The 21,931-nt window shown below is 48.1% G+C and overlaps 1 protein-coding gene and 1 long non-coding RNA gene across 3 annotated transcripts in view; both read left to right on the top strand.

Annotated features, from left to right (window-relative positions):
* The first annotated feature begins 2,814 nt into the window (after window positions 1–2,814).
* Window positions 2,815–16,103, top strand: LOC310685455. The gene is made up of 4 exons (XR_014515284.1): window positions 2,815–3,307; window positions 4,926–5,015; window positions 13,872–13,979; window positions 15,759–16,103. It is a non-coding gene; the product is annotated as an uncharacterized lncRNA (long non-coding RNA).
* Window positions 16,104–17,516: 1,413 nt separating this feature from the next.
* SCRG1 (stimulator of chondrogenesis 1) overlaps window positions 17,517–21,931 on the top strand; it is a 76,703-nt gene continuing 72,288 nt past the window's right edge. For both annotated transcript variants that reach the window (XR_014515189.1, XM_083457693.1), the window contains exon 1: window positions 17,517–17,830. The gene's annotated coding sequence lies outside the window, so the exon portion shown is untranslated. The remainder of the gene's footprint in view (window positions 17,831–21,931) is intronic.

Genomic DNA, 21,931 nt, shown 5'->3' with positions numbered 1-21,931 from the left:
AATCAAAGGCGGGAGATATATATATATTTTCCCGAGACTTTGGCTGCGATCCTGACCACGTTTCCGCGGAAGTAAATTCCATCCGTGCTCAGGGGGCAGGGAAGCATTTACACTGGGCCAAATACTATTTCTCAGGTTGATATTTTTATAGTACTTTATATGGGCCGTAGTAGAGCTCTAGATCAAGTCAGAAACAAATTTTGCTTTGTTTTCTCTGAGGAGTGTGTGAGAGAGGTTGTTTAGTTTTACTGCAGCTGTAATAATTTAGTGATTTCTAAAGGTGCTTGCTTGCGAATGGGGGAGGATACTGCGGACGGGAGCTAATCTGGATATTTATTTCGTGCTTATCGGAGCGAGCTGTTTTTCTCGGCGTTGCGTTCAGAGGTGGCAACCGGCAGGGCGTAGTAGGTAGGGAGAGGTTTTGTGCTGCGGAAGCGCCCTCGTGCTTCGGCTGGGGCCAGGCCAAAGATGGTTTAGGAAACCTCGGTATACCGTGTAAGTGATTATGTAACTTGGAGCTTTATGTCAAGTATGAAACAGGGAGCAAGGCTAGGGATTTCGGAAAGGGGAGAAATGCGAGATTTACAGTGAGATACGGTGACCTGGATATTAACTTTGTGGTTCCTCAAAACTCTCCTGGGTTGCACTTTTCCTTTCAATTGACTGCAGCGAGTCCATTTATTTAAAGTGTGTATGTGTGTGTGTGTGTGTGTGTGTGTAAGTGTAATCCTACTCTGGCAAGGGCTTCCGAATTGGGCTCTGTAATGTTCTTAGGGGAGCGAGGAAGAGAATAAAATGGGCTTGTGCTACCGAAACCTCTCTTGGGATGGAAACGCCACCAGGCCGGGCGAACAGCCTTGGAGCTTCTTGAAACTGACCAGGGCTAGAAACCGCCTCGATAAGGCGACGCTGCCTTCTAAACAACCCGAAGAAACACTGGTGTCGCGAAGTAGGAAAGCCCCGCCATTCTCGTCCCTTTTTAAAGGACCTCGCTCCCTCTTTGCAACAGCATTGCCCAAAATTTCCCAATACTGCTGCTCAGTCCTGACTTTTCTTTTCAGCCTTTTCTTGACCGGCCTGAAAACATAAGCGGCGCTAACGGAGTTGAGGTTGAGGACTTAGGAACCGAATGGCGTCCGTCGTTTTGCGTGGGGTTTAAGCTTGTCCCCTGAGGAAGCTTGCTTGGGTCTTAATCGGGCTTTCAAGGTTAAGCGAGAGGATTTTTCATTCTTTCTCCCGAGCTCACTTTTATAGATCTGTAGCCCCCGGGCTCCCGGCGTGAATGGAACAAGACATCCGCGCAGGCTGGCTGGCTCTGCCCCAGATGTCTCTGATGTGCGTGGCTGTTGTTTTTTGAACCCCCCCCCCCTTTTTTTCCCTTTTTTTTAAATGGCTCGCCCTGGCTGTGCTCTGACGATGAGAGAAGGTAGAATTCCAGCTGCCCATAAAAAGATAAGCAGGGGCCTTTTACACCGCTGGCCAGGCCGCCTTGACAACAGGAAGGTTGCGAGGTTACAACAACGAGGCCAACGTGGTGTGCCCTCTTCCAGTCCCGGGGTCAGGTAGCTGAGGCTGGGAAGAGCTGTGTTTACAGACACTTGCCTGGGAAGGAACATTCTCTCTCCCCACCGAACCCCACCTCACACTTTTCTTTTCAAAAAAGTTAACTCCAGCTGCTTTTGTAGCTGGATCCAATCTCTCCTTTCCAACCCAGTACGATTTCTCCTAGATCTTGCTCAACGCTATCCAAAGTTTTGGATAGAAAAGAGAAACAACTGGTTCAAGGATCGCGGAAGCTTCCCCACTCCCAGACGCCGCCCGTCCTCGCGTGTTTGTAGATTTCTGGCCCAGAATATCGACTGGCAAGTCTTTCTATGTTAGGTTTGCATTGTTACACCCACTCAGTGCTTTGAACTAGGATTTTAGAAGAAGCGGGTCTATGTGCCGAGGCTGCAGAGATTCTTCACTACTTCCTCTTTTTTTAGGACCCCCCCCCCAATTTAATGAATAAATGATTCCTCATTCAAACTTATCAACCCTTCCTTCCCAAGCAGCAGCAGAAAAGGAAAACAGTAGAGCAGTAGAGAGCATACTTGAGCGATCTAGGCTTTCCCTCTCACACGTGTACGCACGAGCTCACACGGTCACCAATGCCACTCTTCCTGGGGAATAAGGCCCGTAGTATTGTCGAAAGAGTCGATCATCCAGTGAACATGTTTATGCATTGCTTTAAAGCTCCCCCCCCCCCCAGAATCGAAAGATGCTACAGAATCGTCAGGATCCCACCCAAAGTCAAGAACTTTGAGACTGCAATCCTACCCACGCTTACTTGAGAAACTGAAATCCGCGGCGCTGACTTCCAAGTAATCATAGATATTAGCTCGGTTGCACCATTTTCGACCCCTGGTGCTAGAAATGAGAGTCCAGCACGAGAATAACTGTGTCTGCCGGGCCAGGCCTTAAATTTGTGTACCCTTCTCAGACATCAAAGCCCCCCCCCCCTCAAAAAACCAAGAAGTCCTCTGACTTCCGTGAAGAGGTATTTCTAAGTGTGCGTGGAGAATCTCAACCATAGAAACAGACCAGGTAGTGGCCGGCTGACTGACCGGCATTTTTCCCCCTTTCCACCAGATGATCAATAGGACTTTTGGCTCCCAGTCCTCCTCCTCCTCCTCCTCTTTGTCTAAACGAGTGGGGCCATCGGACCCACTGAAAGGTGATGGCGGGTGGGCGGGCGAGGGTTAAGAGGGGAAGAGGGGGAGAGAGAAAGGGTGGGGGGAGAGATCCTTTTTAATTGCTCGGTAATGGGGCTGTTGCTATTTTCTCAGGAGCAATCATTCCTGGAGCTAAATCGCAAGAGCCCTAGACAGGCCGGAGCCGACAAAAATGTAGCTTTTGACGTTAAAAGCTAAATGGGGAAGCGGGGCGGTGGAAGGTAAATTGATGGTCGATTGGGATGTCAGGAGCCCTGGCCCCAGATCGCTGCGCGGGAGCTGCGAGCCTGATAAGGCCCTCTCTCGCTTCTTGGGACGTGGTCCTTTCGGGCAGCGACTCGCTGGGAACTGGGGACGAGCCTGGCAACGTCTCTCTCTCCCTCTCTATCTGTAAAGTTCTCGCTAAGGTCAGGCCTGAACTTCTCCGTCGCCTTGTCCACCCCCCACTCCCTTCCCTGGGATGATAACTGCTGCGCAACCAGCGCTACAGGGAGGGAAGAGATAGAGAGGCCTGAGAAAAAGATCAGGATCCTATTCTCTCGCGTCGCCTCCTGGCTGGCAATAATAGCTTAAGAGGCCGCAGCAACTATTTGGTAGGTAATCCGAGAGGGGAAATTAATGAATGAGCCACAGCCAAGGAGAGAATCTTCTGCAGCTGGTTTGGAAACGCGCGTCGCAGAGAGAACGAAGCGCCTGGATGCAAGGCGGGAGTTTCACTGAAGTTTCTTTAATCCTCAGTGAGACCCCACTCCCCTTTCTGCTAGGCGCGTTTGTTCACTTGAGAGTAAACATGTATAGGATCGGGTTGGTAGCCTCCGTCAGATCACCCTCGCAGAGCCATCCCCCTGCATGTTGACGCAGAAATCTGCGGGGTTGTGGCCAGGGCGACTTTCGGCAGATAATTCTGCTCTGATCCGTGGGACTTTTGCTTCCCAGCAAATCTTCCCAGGATGAGATGCCACGCCAGGCTGCGGTCATTAGCCTCATGATCCCGAATACATTTTTCGGGAAGCAAATTGCCTCGAAATAGATTTGGTTTTCTGGCCCAGTGAAATGGGATCAGGAAACAGTCCACGTTCTACTTGAAATCCCTGGTTGGTTTTTATCGGCTGCGGATCGCCCTGTAAGCCTGTCTAGTCCTATGATCACTTACTTGGGGGGTAAAAACGTCCGAACCTGGGTTGCACCCCATCCACTAGCATTGGCGTGCGGCATTAACTCCCTAGGGACTCGCTTCCATGCAAATGTATTCTGCTTGTGGGCAACAGTTTTGCGAGAATGGAATATACTTTTTAAAAAAAAAAAAAAGTGATAGTAGCATATGCCATGGTGTTTAATGATTGTCAGATATAGTATAGCTCACAAGTGTGTTTAATTCTCCATCATGGCCTTCAAAACTAGCATTTTGCCTCTCCTTTCCCTTACTAGCATAAGCAAAAGAATCGTGTTTGGAAGGCATATAGAACTTCTTCCTTATTAATGTGAATTATCTTTACTTAGTTTCCCTGTTTTGTTTTGAAAGGGTTATTTGGAATGGTTTTAAGTCTGCAGTACTCTGCACGCTTTCTTGAGCTCCAGCCTCGCGGGCCTCAGTGGGGCCTGCAGAGTTAACGCGCGCAGGATTGGGGCCGTGGAATCTACTCTTTGACTTCTTTAACAAGGCGGCCCTAAAAAGCGTTCATTGAGAGAATGAAGCCCCTCTGACTTCAGTCGGGTGAGCACCTCACATATGTGAACTCTGTTCCTTACCGTCACTTGTTTTAAATAGGCAACTGGAGCTACGCGAGCTACGCTGGCTTCCAGATTGCAGGGAGGCGCTCCGATCCTAAACACATTTGCTTGGAATTAGCTCCCTTTGATTTCAATGGGACTTCACTTATCTATAATGTCTTCAGTATGGGGTGTTGCTCTCTCTACAGCTTCAGCCGTGCTGCGGTGATTTATTTTAAGAGCCCGCGAAAATCGTTTATTTGTGTAGGGGTAAACTGTAGGTTGGGAATCTGAAGGTTTGCTTGTTTGGAAGTGGATTGCAATGAAATAGGTGGGAAATGCAAAGTTTTAGGAGGTCGGCCCTTGTTGGGAGCCGCCGAGAATGCGCTATTTGCTTTTCATTTTCCTGCGGGGAAGCTTAAGCCGCAGTGCAGCACAGCCTGAAGAAGTGAAAAGAATAACTATCCACAGTATTCACGTGCTGACTTCGTATCCCTTTAGATTCTGTTTAAAAGCTGCACACTAGAAAAAGGCCCTGATTCAGCTGCGTGAATCGGATTTCAGAATCTGCCATCGAAGGCCTACCAACCAGTATGCTTTGTTGTTGTTTTTGTTTGTGGCCATCTTTTCGTCTCTCTCTCCATCAACATGCAAAGTTATTTAAATATATCTTACTTTAACATTAACCTTTGAGCTACTTTGTGGACAAGATGCAGGTCCTGGCGCTCCGGGGTTATTGTCCACGATCTGGCGAAAGTCCGAAATAATACAGGCCCATTCATTTATTTACTTTATTCTTTATTAATTTTTTATGCCGCCCTTCATCAGAAGATCTCAGGGCGGTTCACAAGATACATATATATTTTTTTACCAGAGAGGAAACCCTATTCAGCAGAGTGGGTCATCCTTCCAAATCAACACATATTAGAATTGTGCTATGTGTCTCTCCCATTCAGCTTGCCCGGTCTTAGATTTAATATGTAGATATAAATGTGTGGCCCGTTTGCTATTTCAATCCACACAATATATTCCCTCTCCACGGCCTTCTGCTTTCACAGCTGGAATAAAGTACCTGGATTTCATTCAATGTACAACCCACATCTTAGATTTCCAAAAGTAACTTAAAAGCGAGCATGTCCAATTTGGGATACCACTATCCTTTCCACATATTTCTTCTTACAACTGCTGTTCCAAATACATCTGCTTGGAAGAGGTACCATTCGTTTCAAATTTGAAATGCTTCCAAATATTTGGAATATATGCTTCCAAATATATATTTTGTGCTCAAGAGGGCGCTTCAAATACCCTAGGAATGCAAGATAATGTTGATTTGCTTGCATGTTTACTACAGATAGTTTCCTCCTGTCCACATATTTCAGAATAGCTTGTTTTAGTAGTACTAGTTTAGTAGACACTTGTTATTTTACTACTGATTTACATTTGCATGGAAATCAGTCTCCACTGGTCTGAACAGGGCCTACCATTACCAAACTCACATTGAAGCTCCGCAGTGCAAGTGATGGCTTGGAATATATTTAATTACAGAGCAAATTCTCTGAAATCAGTATTTCCCTCGGTTGAAAAATATCTTGTCTGCATTTAATCAGGGACTGTTTACACCAGCACTGAAACCTCTTTAACAGACTTGCGCCTGTGCATGTTTGGCGGTGATGAGGGACCTATGAACTATAGGGTACCTTCAATTGTAACAGACGAGCTGCGAGGACTTGGCTGAAGTCCTACAGCCGAGAGGTAGGAAACATGTGACCCACCATTAATTTGGCTCATCATACCTGACCATCACCCACGCTGGCTGAGGTTGATGGGAGTTGGAGTTCAACCACAAATGGAGATCTGCAGGTTCCTAACCCCGGACGAGAGGACTGCAGCCTAATCTACGCAACGCACCCATCGATTACTAGCTGAAGTTCCCCTAATCATAGTTCATGAGAACAACCCCCGCCCCCATCAGCATCAGACACTCGCGGACATACATCTGTTAAAGGAATTTCAATGCTGTTGTAAACAACCCTTGTGTTCAGTTCAATTACTTGGGCGTAAACCCTACTGAACTCAAAGCGATTGCTGCTTAGAAGACGTCTATCGGACTGAGTTGATAATCCATGAAAATTCCCCAGTCTTAAAGATTAAACTTTATGGAATGGGGTGTATGGATGTATTCCAGGATTCCTATAATCTTACTTTTGTTAGATGATTAGGTAAAGAGGTCAGGCTTGAAAAAGAAGGCTTTTCGTTCCTTTCATTCATTCCTTTTTTCTTCGGTACTTATTCCAAAAACAGCAGATGGCGTTAGTAGTAGGAACTGGAAAGAAAACGTGTTAGGAATTAATAGACTGTATTTCGAGCACTGGGATCGATCGCCCTTGTCGGTAGTTCTTCCGTGAGCTTTCTCTGTGTTGTGGATTTGTCACATGTTCCGTGGAATTGCTCACTCTACCACCCCAGCCCGGTTCCTGAAATTTACAGCGGTTTTTCCTCCGAGCCAGATAACGATGGCGAGCCACTCCGTCAAAGTTGGCGTCAGAATGACGCGCGGAGCGTCTCTCTGGCCTCCTTTGGCTGCGATCCGCATGTCACTTGGGGATCCCTATATGTGTAAGCCCCATGGAACTTCTCTTCTGAGTGAGCGCGGACAGGGGGATCGCGTTTGCAAGACCCTACACTGTCAAACTATTCGGATTTCCTTACACCTTCCAGCCCCGCAGCCGTTTAAAACGCGCGTATCATTGATTTTTACGCCTGTCTTTGACGCTTGGCAGTAAGTCCAGGAAATTTGCAACATTAAATTGCGATCCCAGTTATGCGTGGAAGGAGATTCCGTTGAAATAAAGCGAATGACTTCCAAGTAAAGTTGCAGTCCAGCCCTACCATGGGCGGTGGAAGTGCTTTTGGACTTGAAAACTGGGACCTTTTTTAACTGGACTGTGTCTCTTTCCTGTGAATGGAGCTGCCCTTGACAGTGGAAAATAAACGGATGGCCACGTTCCTGCCGCTGTTGTAACCTCTTCTGCGGTTATAACTCAGGCTTATCATTCTCTCACGCCCTTCTTTTTGCTTTCCAGTCTATGAAATATGTACACTCCCCACCCAGCACCTTCAAATCTTTTCCATTTCTAATTGGCCGATTACGGTTCAGCTGTTTAAACCTCCCCCCCCCCCCTTTAATGGAGATTAAAGCGAAATGGTTATCTGAATTACATATTCACATAAATTCTGGAGAGCCTCGAGAACGGGGCGGGGCGAGGTTAGAGACCTGTTCCTTTCAGGGAACTCTCTGGAGGGCCTGTCCTCTCTTCTCTCTCCTCCACCCCCGCCCTTCACCCCCAAAGGTAGCCGTTCAAGCTGAGCGTCTCTCTCCCTCCATCCTATTCCTTCAGCAATGCCACTGCTTTGATGATGGGCTCGCGCGGAGCCCTGATTACAAATTTATTCTTAGGCACCATATAAGTCTTGATATTTGCTATTAAGGACATCTGGCAGTGATTAGAACTCTCCTCTCTCCCGCCCTCCCTCCCTCCCGCCTTGCAATGAGAGCCTCTATGGACACCCTGACGTCAGATCAGACGGCGAGGAGCCATCCTGCTCAAGACTTGGGTGTAATCACCAAGCCGCTTTCCAAACACCAGCTGAAGTTCCAGGCCACCAGCTGGAATGCGAGGGGCTATAGAGGAAGCCTTTCTTTGCTCTCTTTTCTTTCTTCTCTCCTAATTCTGTCTTTTCATCCAAGAAAACCTCGCGTTTTCTGAATCCTTTTTGTCTTTTTGAGGTTTTGCATGCTGGATTCATTTCGCTTTGCTGCAAATCTCTTGGAAGGGGGGGGGGGGGGACCTGATGACCAGATAATGGAAGCACTGGAAAATATTTCCAAGGACCTGGAAATGTCTGTCTTCTTAACCCTCAAAAACGGGCTGTATCGAAAGTTACTTCGACTCAAATTAGACGCATTGAAATTGATAGTAGTAGTAGTAGTAGTAGTAGTAATAATAATAATAATAATAATAATAATAATTTATTATTTGTACCCCGCCCATCTGGCTGGGTTTCCCCAGCCACTCTGGGCGGCTTCCAACAAAGATGAAAAATACACTAAAATGTCACATATTAAAAACTTCCCTGAACAGGGCTGCCTTCAGATGTCTTCTGAATGTCTGGTAGTTGTTTATCGCTTTGACATCTGATGGGAGGGCGTTCCACAGGGCGGGCGCCACTACCGAGAAGGCCCTCTGCCTGGTTCCCTGTAACTTGGCCTCTCGCAGTGAGGGAACCGCCAGAAGGCCCTCGGAGCTGGACCTCCGTGTCCGGGCAGAACGATGGGGGTGGAGACGCTCCTTCAGATATACTGGACTGAGGCCGTTTAGGGCTTTAAAGGTCAGCACCAACAGTATGAATTGTGCTTGGAAACGTACTGGGAGCCAAGGTAGGTCTTTCAAGACCGGTGTTATATGGTCTCGGCGGCCGCTCCCAGTCACCAGTCTAGCTGCCGCATTCTGGATTAGCTGTAGTTTCCGGGTCACCTTCAAAGGTAGCCCCACGTAGAGCGCATTGCAGTAGTCCAAGCAGGAGATAACCAGAGCATGCACCACTCTGGCGAGACAGTCTGCAGGCAGATAGGGTCTCAGCCTACGTACCAGATGGAGCTGGTAAACAGCTGCCCTGGATACAGATTTGACCTGTGCCTCCATGGACAGCTGTGAGTCCAAAATGACTCCCAGGCTGCGCACCTGGTCCTTCAGGGGCACAGTTACCCCATTCAGGACCAGGGAATCCTCCACACCTGCCCGCCTCCTGTCCCCCCAAAACAGTACTTCTGTCTTGTCAGGATTCAACCTCAATCTGTTAGCCGCCATCCATCCTCCAACCGCCTCCAGACACTCACACAGGACCTTCACCGCCTTCACTGGTTCTGATTTAAAAGAGAGGTAGAGCTGGGTATCATCCGCATACTGATGAACACCCATCCCAAACCTCCTGATGATATCTCCCAGTGGCTGCATGTAAATGTTGAAAAGCATGGGGGAGAGGACAGAACCCTGAGGCACCCCACAAGTGAGAGCCCAGGGGTCTGAACACTCATCCCCCACCACCACTTTCTGAACACGGCCCAGAAGGAAGGAGCGGAACCACTGTATGACAGTGCCCCCAGCTTCCAGCCCCTCAAGATGGTCCAGAAGGATGTTATGGTCGATGGTATCAAATGCCGCTGAGAGATCCAGCAGAACTAGGAAACAGCTCTCAGCTTTGTCCCTAGCCCTCCGGAGATCATCAACCAGTGTGACCAAGGCAGTTTCAGTCCCATGATGAGGCCTGAATCCTGACTGGAAGGGATCCAAATGGTCCACTTCTTCCAGGCGTGCCTGGAGTTGTTCAGCAACCACTTGCTCAATCACCTTGCCCAAGAATGGAAGATTTGAGACTGGGCGATAATTGGCCATCGTGGCCGCATCTAAATATGTTTTTTTAAGAAGCGGTTTAATAACCGCCTCTTTCAGCGGGTCTGGGAAGGCTCCCTCACGGAGGGAAGCATTCACCACCCCATGAAGCCCATCGCCCAGTCCTTCCCGGCTCGCTTTTATAAGCCAGGATGGGCAAGGATCCAGGAGACAGGTGGTTGGCTTCACTCGTCCAAGCAGCCTGTCCACATCCTCGGAGGTAACAATAGACGTGATAGACGTGATTCATTTATGTCCATTCCATTCAGTGGTTCTACTCCATGGAGAAGTTGGTTGGATACAATGGTGGCAATGCTCTTCTCAAAATTTGGGTCATTTTCAGCTTGGAACTGTGCTCCAGAATCGACATAGATGCCAGGGATCTGCAATGGACAGAACCAGAGGAAGACTTGGGTTGGCTAGGCTGCCACCTCAGGGGTCCACCAGGTTTCAAAACAGGGCTGGCATATGATGCATACTACTGAAGTCCCATCAAATTATTTTGGTATCTGAGGCAGAAGCGCCCCCCCCCCCCAGCCTCTTCCCCATTGTTGACATTGGGGAAAATGCAATGATAATAAATTAAGCAGCAAGCAACTTGCTGCCCTTTCATGATACCCAAAATCTGCTTGCCCAAAGCAGCTACCTCAAATCACCTAATGGTAGGGCTGGCCAGGTTTCACAATGTAGCACAAAATTTGATATTTACAGCACAGTACTTTGCCATATCTCATTGTCTGCTGGACATTCCCTGCACTTACTGATCTTGTGCACAAAAATCACAAAGGTATGGGTTGGGGAGGGTACAGAGGAGTTCATATTTTCTCCCCAGAACCTGCTATTGGGAGATGGGTATGCTGGTATTCGTTTAAAACAAACAATCCCTTAGAAATAAAAACATCCTGAGATCATTTGTGTGTTATAAAGGCTTCCAGTTTACACAGTGAAATATCTTCATTTTCAAATATGTTGCATTAGAGAGTGAGATGGAAATATTTCAATAGATTTGCACAATGCAAATCTAGAGACATACATACGCTGCAAGCAACTTGGTGAAAGCATGGGCAGAGTACATCTTTTACACCCATCTTTTTCCTTTTCTTTCTCCTCTGTTGAAGAAAGCTGATCAGCTGCCTAGGTAAGAGGAGGAACATAACTGAAGCCTACAGTGATCTGAAACCCCCTTCATTTCAAATTTCCCCCATTTCAATAGATGTAATCTACCCACCCCGGGTGGCTCAGTTGGTGGAGCATGGTGCTGATAATGCCAAGGTTGCAGAGTCAGTCCCTGTATGGGACGGTTGAATATTCCTGCATTGCAGGGGGCTGAAATAGATGATCCTCAGGATACCTTCTAACTCTAAAGTTCTATGAATCCAGAGTGAATGGGATGCTTTCCCCCTTAAATTTAAATGGTCTTGCACAAATACTAACTGCTAGAGAGGACAAACTGATTTCATAGTAGACAGACCTATTGATAAATTATATAGCACAACACTGCTGAACATAGATGAGCCACTTTCTTGTTTTGCTGTGTACCACTCTTCCACTCTGCACCAGAAGTATCTGACGAAAGATATGCCTAAAAGCTGCAATATTCCCTGTAAATTCTAGTCCAGGGACTGGTAACCTCAGGCCCCTGTGGCTAAATGTAGCTCTGCACCTCCCACCCCTCCTGCACTTAATCTAAATGCATTCTATTATATACTGTACATGGGACGCAGGTGGCGCTGTGGGTAAAATCTCAGCGCCTAGGACTTGCCGATCGTATGGTGGGCGGTTCGAATCCCCGCGGCGGGGTGCGCTCCCGTCTTTCGGTCCCAGCGTCTGCCAACCTAGCAGTTCGAAAGCACCCCCGGGTGCAAGTAGATAAATAGGGACCGCTTACCAGCGGGAAGGTAAACGGTGTTCCGTGTGCTGCGCTGGCTCGCCAGATGCAGCTTGTCACGCTGGCCACGTGACCCGGAAGTGTCTGCGGACAGCGCTGGCTCCCGGCCTATAGAGTGAGATGAGCACACAACCCTAGAGTCTGGCAAAACTGGCCCGTATGGGCAGGGGTACCTTTACCTTTACCTTTATATACTGTACATTATTTCTTTCCATCCAGGGTACCCGTTCTCAGCTCTGCCCCATCCACACTATACATCTAAAGCAGTATCATGCCACTTCAAGTAGTCATGGCATACTGCCTGGGTATCCTGGGAACTGTAGTTTGTTAGGGGTGCTGAGATCTGCTAGGAGAGCCCCTGTTCCTGATATAGAACTACAATTTCCATATCTCCCTAGGAAGAGTAATTGACTCTGAGAATTGTGAGGGGAAGAGGAGTCTCCTAACAGTTTTCAGGGCCCTTCAAAACTACAGTTCCCACCCGGGATTATTGCGAGGATGCTATAGATGTTTAAAGTGCGATAATCCTGCTTTACACATCTAAGAGCCGGTCCTGGGCGGAACTCTGTCTCATATCAAGCCCTCTTTCGCTCCTCAGGCTCCAGATCCAAAATCTATTTCCCCTTCCCCAGGAAAGCAGCCTGTGAAACTTGCTCTGTGGGGATCCCCCTCGTGTAAGAATATCCCTCAACCAGAATGTGCAGCAAGCGGATCTTTCGAGTCGCCCTAAAATGGTGGGACCGGGAAAGCGAGGCGGGGCGACTGATAATATATTCACCAGAGGAGGCAGAGAGAGAATCTTGGGTTTATTTGTGCTCCGGATTAAGAGAAGACGCCGAAGGTTGGCCAGGGGCCGAGCTTTGATTGGCCTGAGAGACGAGAGACTTTCGTTGCTGCAGCCAATGACACGGCCAAGATTCACTGTCTGCAAAAGGAAAGCCACAATTCCTCGTTAAGCCAAGGGAGATGCGGAGCTGAGGCTTCGGGTTCTGGTCCAACCACATCCGAAAGGAAAACATGGGGCGTTTGCGCTTTGACGGGGTGGGGGAGGAGAGAAATAGCAACACTTATTTCCAAGTATTGAAATCAAGCAAGAAAGCAGACGTGATAACTATACCCAGACCCTAAAACAAATTAATTCGTAAATAAACCTTAATTGGTGTCAACGAGTGTACTCCTAAATAGGCGGGATTAAAACGGCAATCGTTTCTCAGGAACTAAAAATATTTTGTCTTTCAAAGTTAGCATCGCACCCTAAACACAAGAGAGAAGCGCTGCAAGCAACCACATGGATTTAGGAAGCCCCATTGAATTCAATAGAACTTGCTTCTGAGCAGCCATGATTGTGCTCCGAGTCTTATTCTTAAACGGCTGGTGCAATTAATACCCTGATCAAAATGAAGACGTCAGGCACCTCTGCGTTTATGCTTTGAGGAGACTAGACGAGGAGCGCAGTTTTCCTCAAAAGACGACACAAATAATTTGCACTTGGAGGAATCCGGTGTCTGAAGCGAAAACTTTGGGGATGTGCATAGAAACTAGGAGAGGATATATTTCTTAGATATCATCCTTCCTTACATTTGTGAGTTCAGCAGAGAGCATCCCTTTGTCAGCAAAAATAAGGAAACCGTTGATAAAATAGATTTAGCCTTTTCATTTTTATCCAGGATGCTTTGCTACAGACTGAATTTCCTGGTATTTCCCCCTCTCCCCTAAAACAATAATCCCTCAAAACGGTCTTCTTATAAGTAAAGTTAGACTCACTCAGTTTCACAGTAGCTGTCTTGAGGCAGACTTAAAATGTAGTTACATATACTATAGTTTAGATTAGAATTGGAGCCTGAGCTGCGGCTCAGCACATGTCCTACGTCCCTACCCTAGTCATTGATGAAGCATCAAAGAGAAGAGATCAGATAGCAGGGATCAGAGAGAGCAGGCCGCTGGGCTGTGAGCAGCTTATATAGGTTGTGCCCCTTTACTGGACACAATTGGGGAAGGCTCTCACCTGGAGGACTTCCTGTAGAGTAGACCTTGTGAGATCCAACTTCCTCTGTGTGTGCGTGCCTTTCCAGCAATCAGAAGTTGTTGGTTTTGACTTCCTTATTTTAGATATCCCACAAGAACTACAGAAAGAGCACTGGAGAACTGCATTTAGCAATGAAGAATACACTTCCTTTCAGGACTGCAATCAGAAAAAGAATATCCTGCTCACCGGATGTAAGTCCCTCTGAATTATGTCCAATTAAGCCGGCGTGCAGGAGTGTACAAGTCATACTCAAGAGTAGCTTCATGCAAATCCATCGATTTCTATGGGTCTACTGGGACTATGACTCATTTGGATTGCATTCTAAGTATTTTACTCCGAGGTAAGTCCTAAATCAGGCTGCAGTACTAGTCGCACACTCTCCCGGGAGCAAGTCCATTGCGCACTGTGGGACTTCTGAGTAAATATGATTAGGACGCTGCCCGTTCAATGAGGAATTAATCCCTAGTCATTAAGCTTGATGAGCCCACTTCCTTTGCAATTACCTCACTGAACCCCCACAAAAGTTGTCGTCCCCCCCGCCCCCGAGTAAATATGCTTAAACTGAGATGAAACTCCTGGGTGGGCCGATCCTTCTTTAAGTGGGACATTTTAAAAAAGTAACGGTGTAGAGGATCGCGAACTTACTTTCCCAAAGCACGGCAGTTTTATATCGGAACGTGTGAAAAAGACAGAATGTGGAAGAAAAATGTGAGAGAACTATATAGAAGGAAGCAAAGAGGGGATGCTGCTGCAGCGTCCCAGAAAATGATGGAAGTCCTGAATAAACTAGTTATTTGTGGTAATAAAAGTGGCAATAAAGACAATAAGAAGCCACAAACAGCGCCCCACCTCTCCTCCACGCGAAATTGTTATAATAGGGCGTACCCTTGACGGGTAGAACCAGATCCGGTTGTGTGGCCACGGGATCCGGCTCGCGCCTAGGCCACATTTTGCAAGTGTAGACCAAAGACCCATTCACTTCACGGGATCCGCTCACTGAAGAAACACGTGGTTGTCAGACAAGAGGGCGATGTTCCTCCCAGATCTCTCTTTCTTTCTGTTGTCTGTACCTTAAAACAGCTGGAGCCGGAAGCTTCTAACCCAGGCTAGCTTTGCCGAGGGTGTCCATGGGAAATGAAAGCAACATTCTGTTGTAAGATGAAACGCAATTCTGCCCGGCCCACCCTTACAACAGAGCATACAGCATCAGATGTAATATGCAGAAGGAAGAATGTTATTTTCCCAACCCCAGCTTTAGGCAGCATAGATGGAAGATCTTCTGTAAAGCCAACGCGCCTTTGTCTTCTGTGCTGGATTTAACTGTTCAGCTTGCTTCCCAAGTCAGTGTTGGCTGAGCCTGCGGACGTTAGCGGGACGGTGGATTGCAGCTTGTACACCTTGCCTTCAGAGCAAGGTTTGGGAATCTGGGGCCCTGCAGATGTTGCTGGAGTAGAAGTCACATTGGTTATGCTGGCTGGGGCTGATGGTGGAGTGCAACAATACCTCAGGGGTCCCTGCAAACTTTGCCTTAGAACAAGAGTTGAAGAAGAAGAGTTTGGTTTGATATCCCGCTTTATCACTACCCTAAAGTTAAAGGTAAAGGGACCCCTGACTGTTAGGTCCAGTCACGAACGACTCTGGGGTTGTGGTGCTCATCTCACTTTATTGGCCAAAGGAGCCGGCGTACAGCTTCCGGGTCATGTGGCCAGCATGACTAAGCCGCTTCTGGTGAACCAGAGCAGCACATGGAAACGCCGTTTACCTTCCCGCCAGAGCGGTACCTATTTATCTACTTGCACTTCATGCTTTCGAACTGCTAGGTTGGCAGGAGCTGGGACTGAGCAACAGGAGCTCACCCCATCACGGGGATTCAAACCGCCGACCTTCTGATCAGCAAGCTCTAGGCTCTGTGTTATCAAAGCTGCTAACAATCTCCTTCCCTTCCTCTCCCACAACAAACACTCTGTGAGGTGACTGAGGCTGAGAGACTTCAGAGAATTGTGACAAGCCCAAGATCACCCAGCAGCTGCATGTGGAGGAGCGGGGACGCGAACCCGGTTCACCAGATTACGAGTCCACTGCTCTTAACCACTACACCACGCTGGGTCTCCCTTTTTATGTCTATAAAGGGTCTTTGACTCAAGGTTGGTGGAGCCTTCACTATCCATCTCATGGACATGGTGCAACCTACTATGAACGCAACTGCAGACCAGGAACTTAATTTCAATGCCTTGCAGACAGATTCCACCATAGGAGCCAACTCCTAGGGGCTGATAAATAAAATATTTGAGGGGGCCAACCCTCCCAAAGTTGATGGGCATTGCCGGTGCCAGATTTACATATAAGCTAAACAAGCTATGGCTTAGGGCCCCACTCTCTTGGGGCCCCCCCAAAAAAATTAAAGGGGATGTACATTTCCAAAATATAAGATAAAAAACAAATAAAATAAAACCTACATACAGCAACAGTGTTTTGTCTTGTGTTGGCTCCTGTGATGTAAGTAATGGGCCCCGCCTGCTAGCCTGCTCCCTAAAATATCACTGGTTTGCTCATTTCTATATATAGGGTGCCTACATTTTGCCTGGATTGGTTGCATGGTAACATGTGCAAATGGCTTTAGATACCTATTAGGTCCATAAATTATGATATAGTCATATATTCAACACAAAAAAGCAACAATTTGTTGTTGACAAAGGACAGCTGGACATATAAAGGGCCCCATTACCTTCAGTTGCTTAAGGCCTCATCAAACCTAAATCCAGCCCTGGGCATTTAAATGGGGTGCATGCATGAATCATGTAATTGATTATGTGAGGTGGGGCTTACCTGTCCCCCCCAATATTTTATTCAATTTGGCACCCTTGGATCTCATTGACTTTCACGTTGAAGTAAAACCTTTCCCATTCAAAAGCTCTTATATCGTGGTCTTCTAAATATACATGGATGGGATTAGCTATTGAATGGCTGAAGAAAAATTGAGATGAGCGGGCAGCGCCCTAATGGATCGACCTCCACTGACCCTTGGGCTGCAATCCTGCAAGTACTGTACTTTCCTGGGGGTAGGCTCATTGAACTTCACACAGAACTTACTTGTGAGTTGCACTGTTAAGAGTTGGAAGAGCGGGGTCGAGGACAACTTCAGAGACCGCGCATGCGCAGAAAGACCTTTCCCTTCCACCCCGCCGGCGCTTATAGGATTTCCAGGTCCGACGGAGCGGGTTGCCAGGCAGCTCTTCTCTTTAAGCTGAACCAGCGGCTTCTGCCGGGAGCCAGGCGAGTGGCCTGGCTGGAAGAGCTCCTCTCTCCCGAGCCAGCCGCCACGTCTGGTTTTCATAGAGCCGCGGCAGCAATTACCTCAAAGCCGTAACTGTCTCCGAAATTATTCATTAAAGTCATTCCGAGGAGCTCCAGCAAAGCCCCGCTTGAAGTTTATGGCCTTTGGTGGCCTTGAAACATGACATTGCCCTTCAACAGCTAGCGTCGGAGGGCTCTCTGCCGCCCTCTCTTCTTAATCCCCCCCCCCAAACAAAAGCCATAGATCGCCCCCTCCCACACACAGCCCCTTCCCCTCTTTTGAAGGAACCGGGAGGTGGGGTGGCGGTGCTGCTGCTCGCCTGACTGACCAACTTGCCTCCGTGTGTGCGCGCGCGCACGGGAGCGAGCGCGCCCCCCGCCCCGTCGAGGCTGCTGTCAGCGGTGACACATCCCAGACTCCGGCGCTACTGTAGGGCAGATTAAGTTTCTCAGGCGAAACCTCCCGTCCTTCCACCCTCCGCCCTCCCTTCTTCCACCGACGTCCTCCCCAACCAGGGAGAAACCTTCCCCAGATCCTGCTGCTGCAGCCCCACTTCGTTAGCTCCGGCGGGGAAAGTCCAGGCCGTCTTTCAGGGCTCCAGTTTAGGGACTTTCTCCCCGCCCTCCTAACCTCTCCGCTCCCCCAGAACAACCCGCCGTCTCAGTTCTTCTTCCTCGTCTCAGCCTCTTTCCTCCAAACCACGCCGAGAGATCGACGCCGCTGAAGCGCACCGGGAAGGGAATTCAGGTAACTAGCAACTGGGCCCTTGGGGAGACGCGGGGAGGGGGGGGAGCCCTCGTCCTGTTGGCACGCGTTTACACGAAAGCGGTGTCGGCAGACCACTAGGACCAGACCAGGCACTTGACTCCCTCCCTCGGCCCCTCTGGAGCTCTGCGCAGCCCCCTCCCGCAGCGCCACCGAGCTCTGGAGAGGCCGAATGGGCCTGGCCTTGAGCATATTTGGCAGCCAAGAAAGGGAGCAGTCCCTGGGGCTCTGCGTTTCTCTGTGATCTCCTGCTCCGGAGCGAGGGCCTCTTCCCGCACAAGGCTAGGAGAGGGGGAGGGTGGTTAGGAGCATTCAGTTAGTGTGAAGAGTCAGGCTTCTAAAGTGGGAGGATCCTGGCTATGGCTGATTGTTGTTGTTGTTTAGTCGTTCAGTCTTCGTGACCCCATGGACCAGAGCACGCCAGGCACTTCTGTCTTCCACTGCCACCCGCAGTTTGGTCAGATTCATGTTTGTAGCTTCGAGAACACTGTCTAACCATCTCGTCCTCTGTCGTCCCCTTCTCCTTGTGCCCTCCATCTTTCCCAACATCAGGGTCTTTTCCAGTGAGTCTTCTCTTCTCATGAGGTGGCCAAAGTATTGGAGCCTCAGCTTCAGGATCTGTCCTTCCAGTGAGCACTCAGGGCTGATTTCCTTAAGAATGGATGCATTTGATCTTCTTGCAGTCCATGGGACTCTCCAGAGTCTCCTCCAGCACCATAATTCAAAAGTATCAATTCTTCGGCGATCAGCCTTCTTTATGGTCCAGCTCTCACTTCCATACATCACTGCTGGGAAAACCATAGCTTTTACTATACGGACCTTTGTTGGCAAGGTGATGTCTCTACTTTTTAAAATGCTGTCTAGGTTTGTCATTGCTTTCCTCCCAAGAAGCAGGCGTCTCTTAATCTCTCAAGTAAATCCCACTGGTTTTAACGGGATTGTCTTCTAAATTGGCATGCTTAGGTTTTCTGAGCAATCAACGCCAATGAAAGGCGCTTAAACCGGGTTGAGGATCAGAAAGCTGTTGGGTTCGTGTGTTCACGCAACCCTTTGTGTCATATACACGCCATATCTTGATACGCAGATCATACATGTTTACTTCGAAGACAGTGTTTTGGAAGAGTCCATCCTTGCCTTGAGAAAGTAAAGGGCTAGGGTTATAATTCTGGTGAGCAATCAGATTCATTCAGAGTGACAAAGGTTTTGCTGTTGATTTTACTGGGAAACAGATTTTACTAATGAAACGCTATTGAACTTTTCTTCCTTTTAAATAGAGGTGCCAGTCTCCCGGGATATCTTCAGTTTTAAAGCTGGTACTTTATTGTTGTTTGCAATAAGTAAAAGAAAAAGAAAAAGTTCCATTTATTTATTTAAGAAATGCCCTTAGCAATATGCGTTGCAATCCAGCACTAAAATGAATTGCCACTCTTTCCAAGTAAGTGGCGATTATATATATATATATATATGCTTGCACCCGGATCCTCGGTACATTTTATCTGGAGGGAAAATCCAATGGATGGTCATTCCTTGGTTCCCTGTTCCCTGCAACGTTATCCTTTTGTATCACGTTAGTTCCTTCTATGTTCAATGAGGCTTATTTGAGGCTGGATTTGTCCTGTCCTGTCCCGTCCCCACCCCCACCCCCACCCCCTTAAGCACACTTCCTAAGCAGAAAGGTCTAGCCAGTGCGACTTGTGGGTAATTTCAGGATCATTCTATTAATCGCATCTTTGGTGGGGAGTTGTTATCAGTCTCTTACCGTTCCAATACGGGAGCTTTCTAATTCCTGGTTCCTAGATACTCTTTTAAATGTGGGGAAAATGGAAAGAGGCGGCGAGGAAGCTTCTTGGGGTTTACACGGCAGTGTCGCCCAGGCGTTTTCGTTCGTGCTCTCTTTCAAGGGAGCGGTCGCCACCACTTGGTCCCTCGGCTCTTAAACGGGAGTGATCTGGAAAAAAAGCGCCTTTGCTCCTTCACATGAGGGTCGATCCAAGCATGGCGAGGTCCCGATGGACAGATGCGCCGCTTTGTTTCTTCTCTATGATCGCATGAACGTGAAACAAAATAAATAGGAATAGTCCAGTGCAAATCATCGGCCGGTGTCGTAGCTTGATTTTAGCGACGGAAGGGATCCAATCTTCAAAAAGATGTGGCTTGTTTTATCACTTGTCATTGTTCCTGTAGGTAAAATACGGCCAGGGACGCCACAACAAATGCCTTCCTTAGTTCATAAAACCGTGTGTAATATTATTACATATTAAAAAAAAAATTTAAAAAATATCCAGTAGCACCTTATAGACCAAATAAGTTTGTTCTGGTATAAACTTTCATGTGCATGCACACTTCTTCAAATACATGCACACGAAAGCTTATACCGGAACAAACTTAGTTGGTCTATAAGGTGCTACTGGACAATTTTTTAATCTTATTTTTTTTTAAAAAAATCGACTGCGTCAGACCAACACGGCTACCTACCTGAAATCTAGAATCATTACATATAATAACTGCCCAAACTACAAACCGGCCCAGTGAGATGTTCTTGGATTAGGTTCGTGGCTTTAATGGGGACTGAATTCAGCTCAGATCCAAGCAGGATCCCTTTGATTCCCCTAGATTGTGGACTGTGCAGGAGATCCACAACGCAGTTTATTTGGCTGGACCCGAAAGCCGGTGGGTCTTGAAGCATCTATTAGGCTTTAGTAATCATGTGCATAGTAACCTGGAAACGAAGGCTTACTTCTGAGTAAACGTACAAAGGATTAGGCTGGAATCCTGCCAGATGGGCGGGGAATAAATAATAAATTATTATTATCCCTATCTGCCTGTGCATGTTAACACGGAAGTAAGTCGCATTGAGCCGAATGGGACTTAATAAAAAAATAAGTCTACATAGGATTCTTAGCTTTCCCGGTGTTTCGGATCGGGTTTGCACAGCTGCAAGGCACAAGATATATATTCTTTGTTTTTCTATGTTTGATGTTTTATTGTGTTTTTATATTTGTTGGAAGCCGCCCAGAGTGGCTGGGGCAACCCCCAGCCAGATGGGCAGGATACAAATAGTAAAATTATCATTATTTTTATTATTATCAGTACGTTTCCTTAGAAGCTCCTGTTATGTGCAAGGCAATCCCACAAATTAAAGGGGAAACCTTGACTTTTAGTATAAGGCAGTTAGAGAGTAAGAACCGGTGACTGATCGTTTTGTATGGTTTTGTGGTGACGCAACACTTGCAGCGCAAATCTATAGGTCAGAGATGGCTCGTCAAAAGTCAGCCCCATTAAGTTCAACAGGACTTTCTACGAAGCAAGAGGACTGGCGCCTTATTTGCAAGCAAGTTCCAGAGGGAATTTTGGAAAATAACAAAAAGGGTTTTGTACTCAGGCAGAGGAGCCGGTGGGTGCTTCAGACAACCCTTCGCCCACTCCCATTAGCGGGTCCCTGGGGTGAGGCCGAGGCTGCGTCTGCAGTGCCTCTCTCTTCCTCCTGCGAATGTGTTTTGACAGTCCTCGCCGCACTCCCGAATGCTGGAGAGTTTCTTCCCATCACAACTGACCCACCCTCTTCGCCTGCAGCCTCGCGGGATTCAGGAGGACTTGCTCTCAGGCTAGTCTTCGGCTTAAATGGCCCCAGCTTGAAGACGCCCGTGGTGCGAACAAACAAACAAACAGCCTTGGCAAAGGCTCCCACTAAACCGGGGTGGGGGGTGGGACAGGGGGAGGGGAGCGGGCTCCGGCCTTCCTGGCCTCTGATGAATGGAAGTGGCTTTTTCTTTCCAAACTCCTCGCTCCCCTTGCCCCCACAGCCTTTGATAGGTCTCTTTTCTTTTAAGCGCTTGTTTTTAATTGTGACCCTGGGCTGGTCCACGAAGTCTCCTGTTGGGAGTTGTTAGCGGTGGCTGCCTTAGTTGGGCAGGACCTCCCAAGTGGCTCCGGCCGGCGTGCCAGAGAAAGGGAGACTCTGCTCATCGTCCAGTCGCGCTCCCATCAAAGTCCCCGGGACCGAGGAGCCTGCAGGGCGCGCTCGGAGGAGGAGGAGGCGGCGAGGAGAACAGTAAACAATCGCCAGGCCCGCTCCCGCCACTC

Source organism: Podarcis tiliguerta (genome assembly GCF_965153285.1).
Source record: "Podarcis tiliguerta genome assembly, chromosome: 9".
Lineage (NCBI taxonomy): Eukaryota > Metazoa > Chordata > Lepidosauria > Squamata > Lacertidae > Podarcis > Podarcis tiliguerta.
The sequence above is the reverse complement of the archived record's forward strand: the minus strand, read 5'-3'. Positions and strand labels throughout refer to the sequence as shown.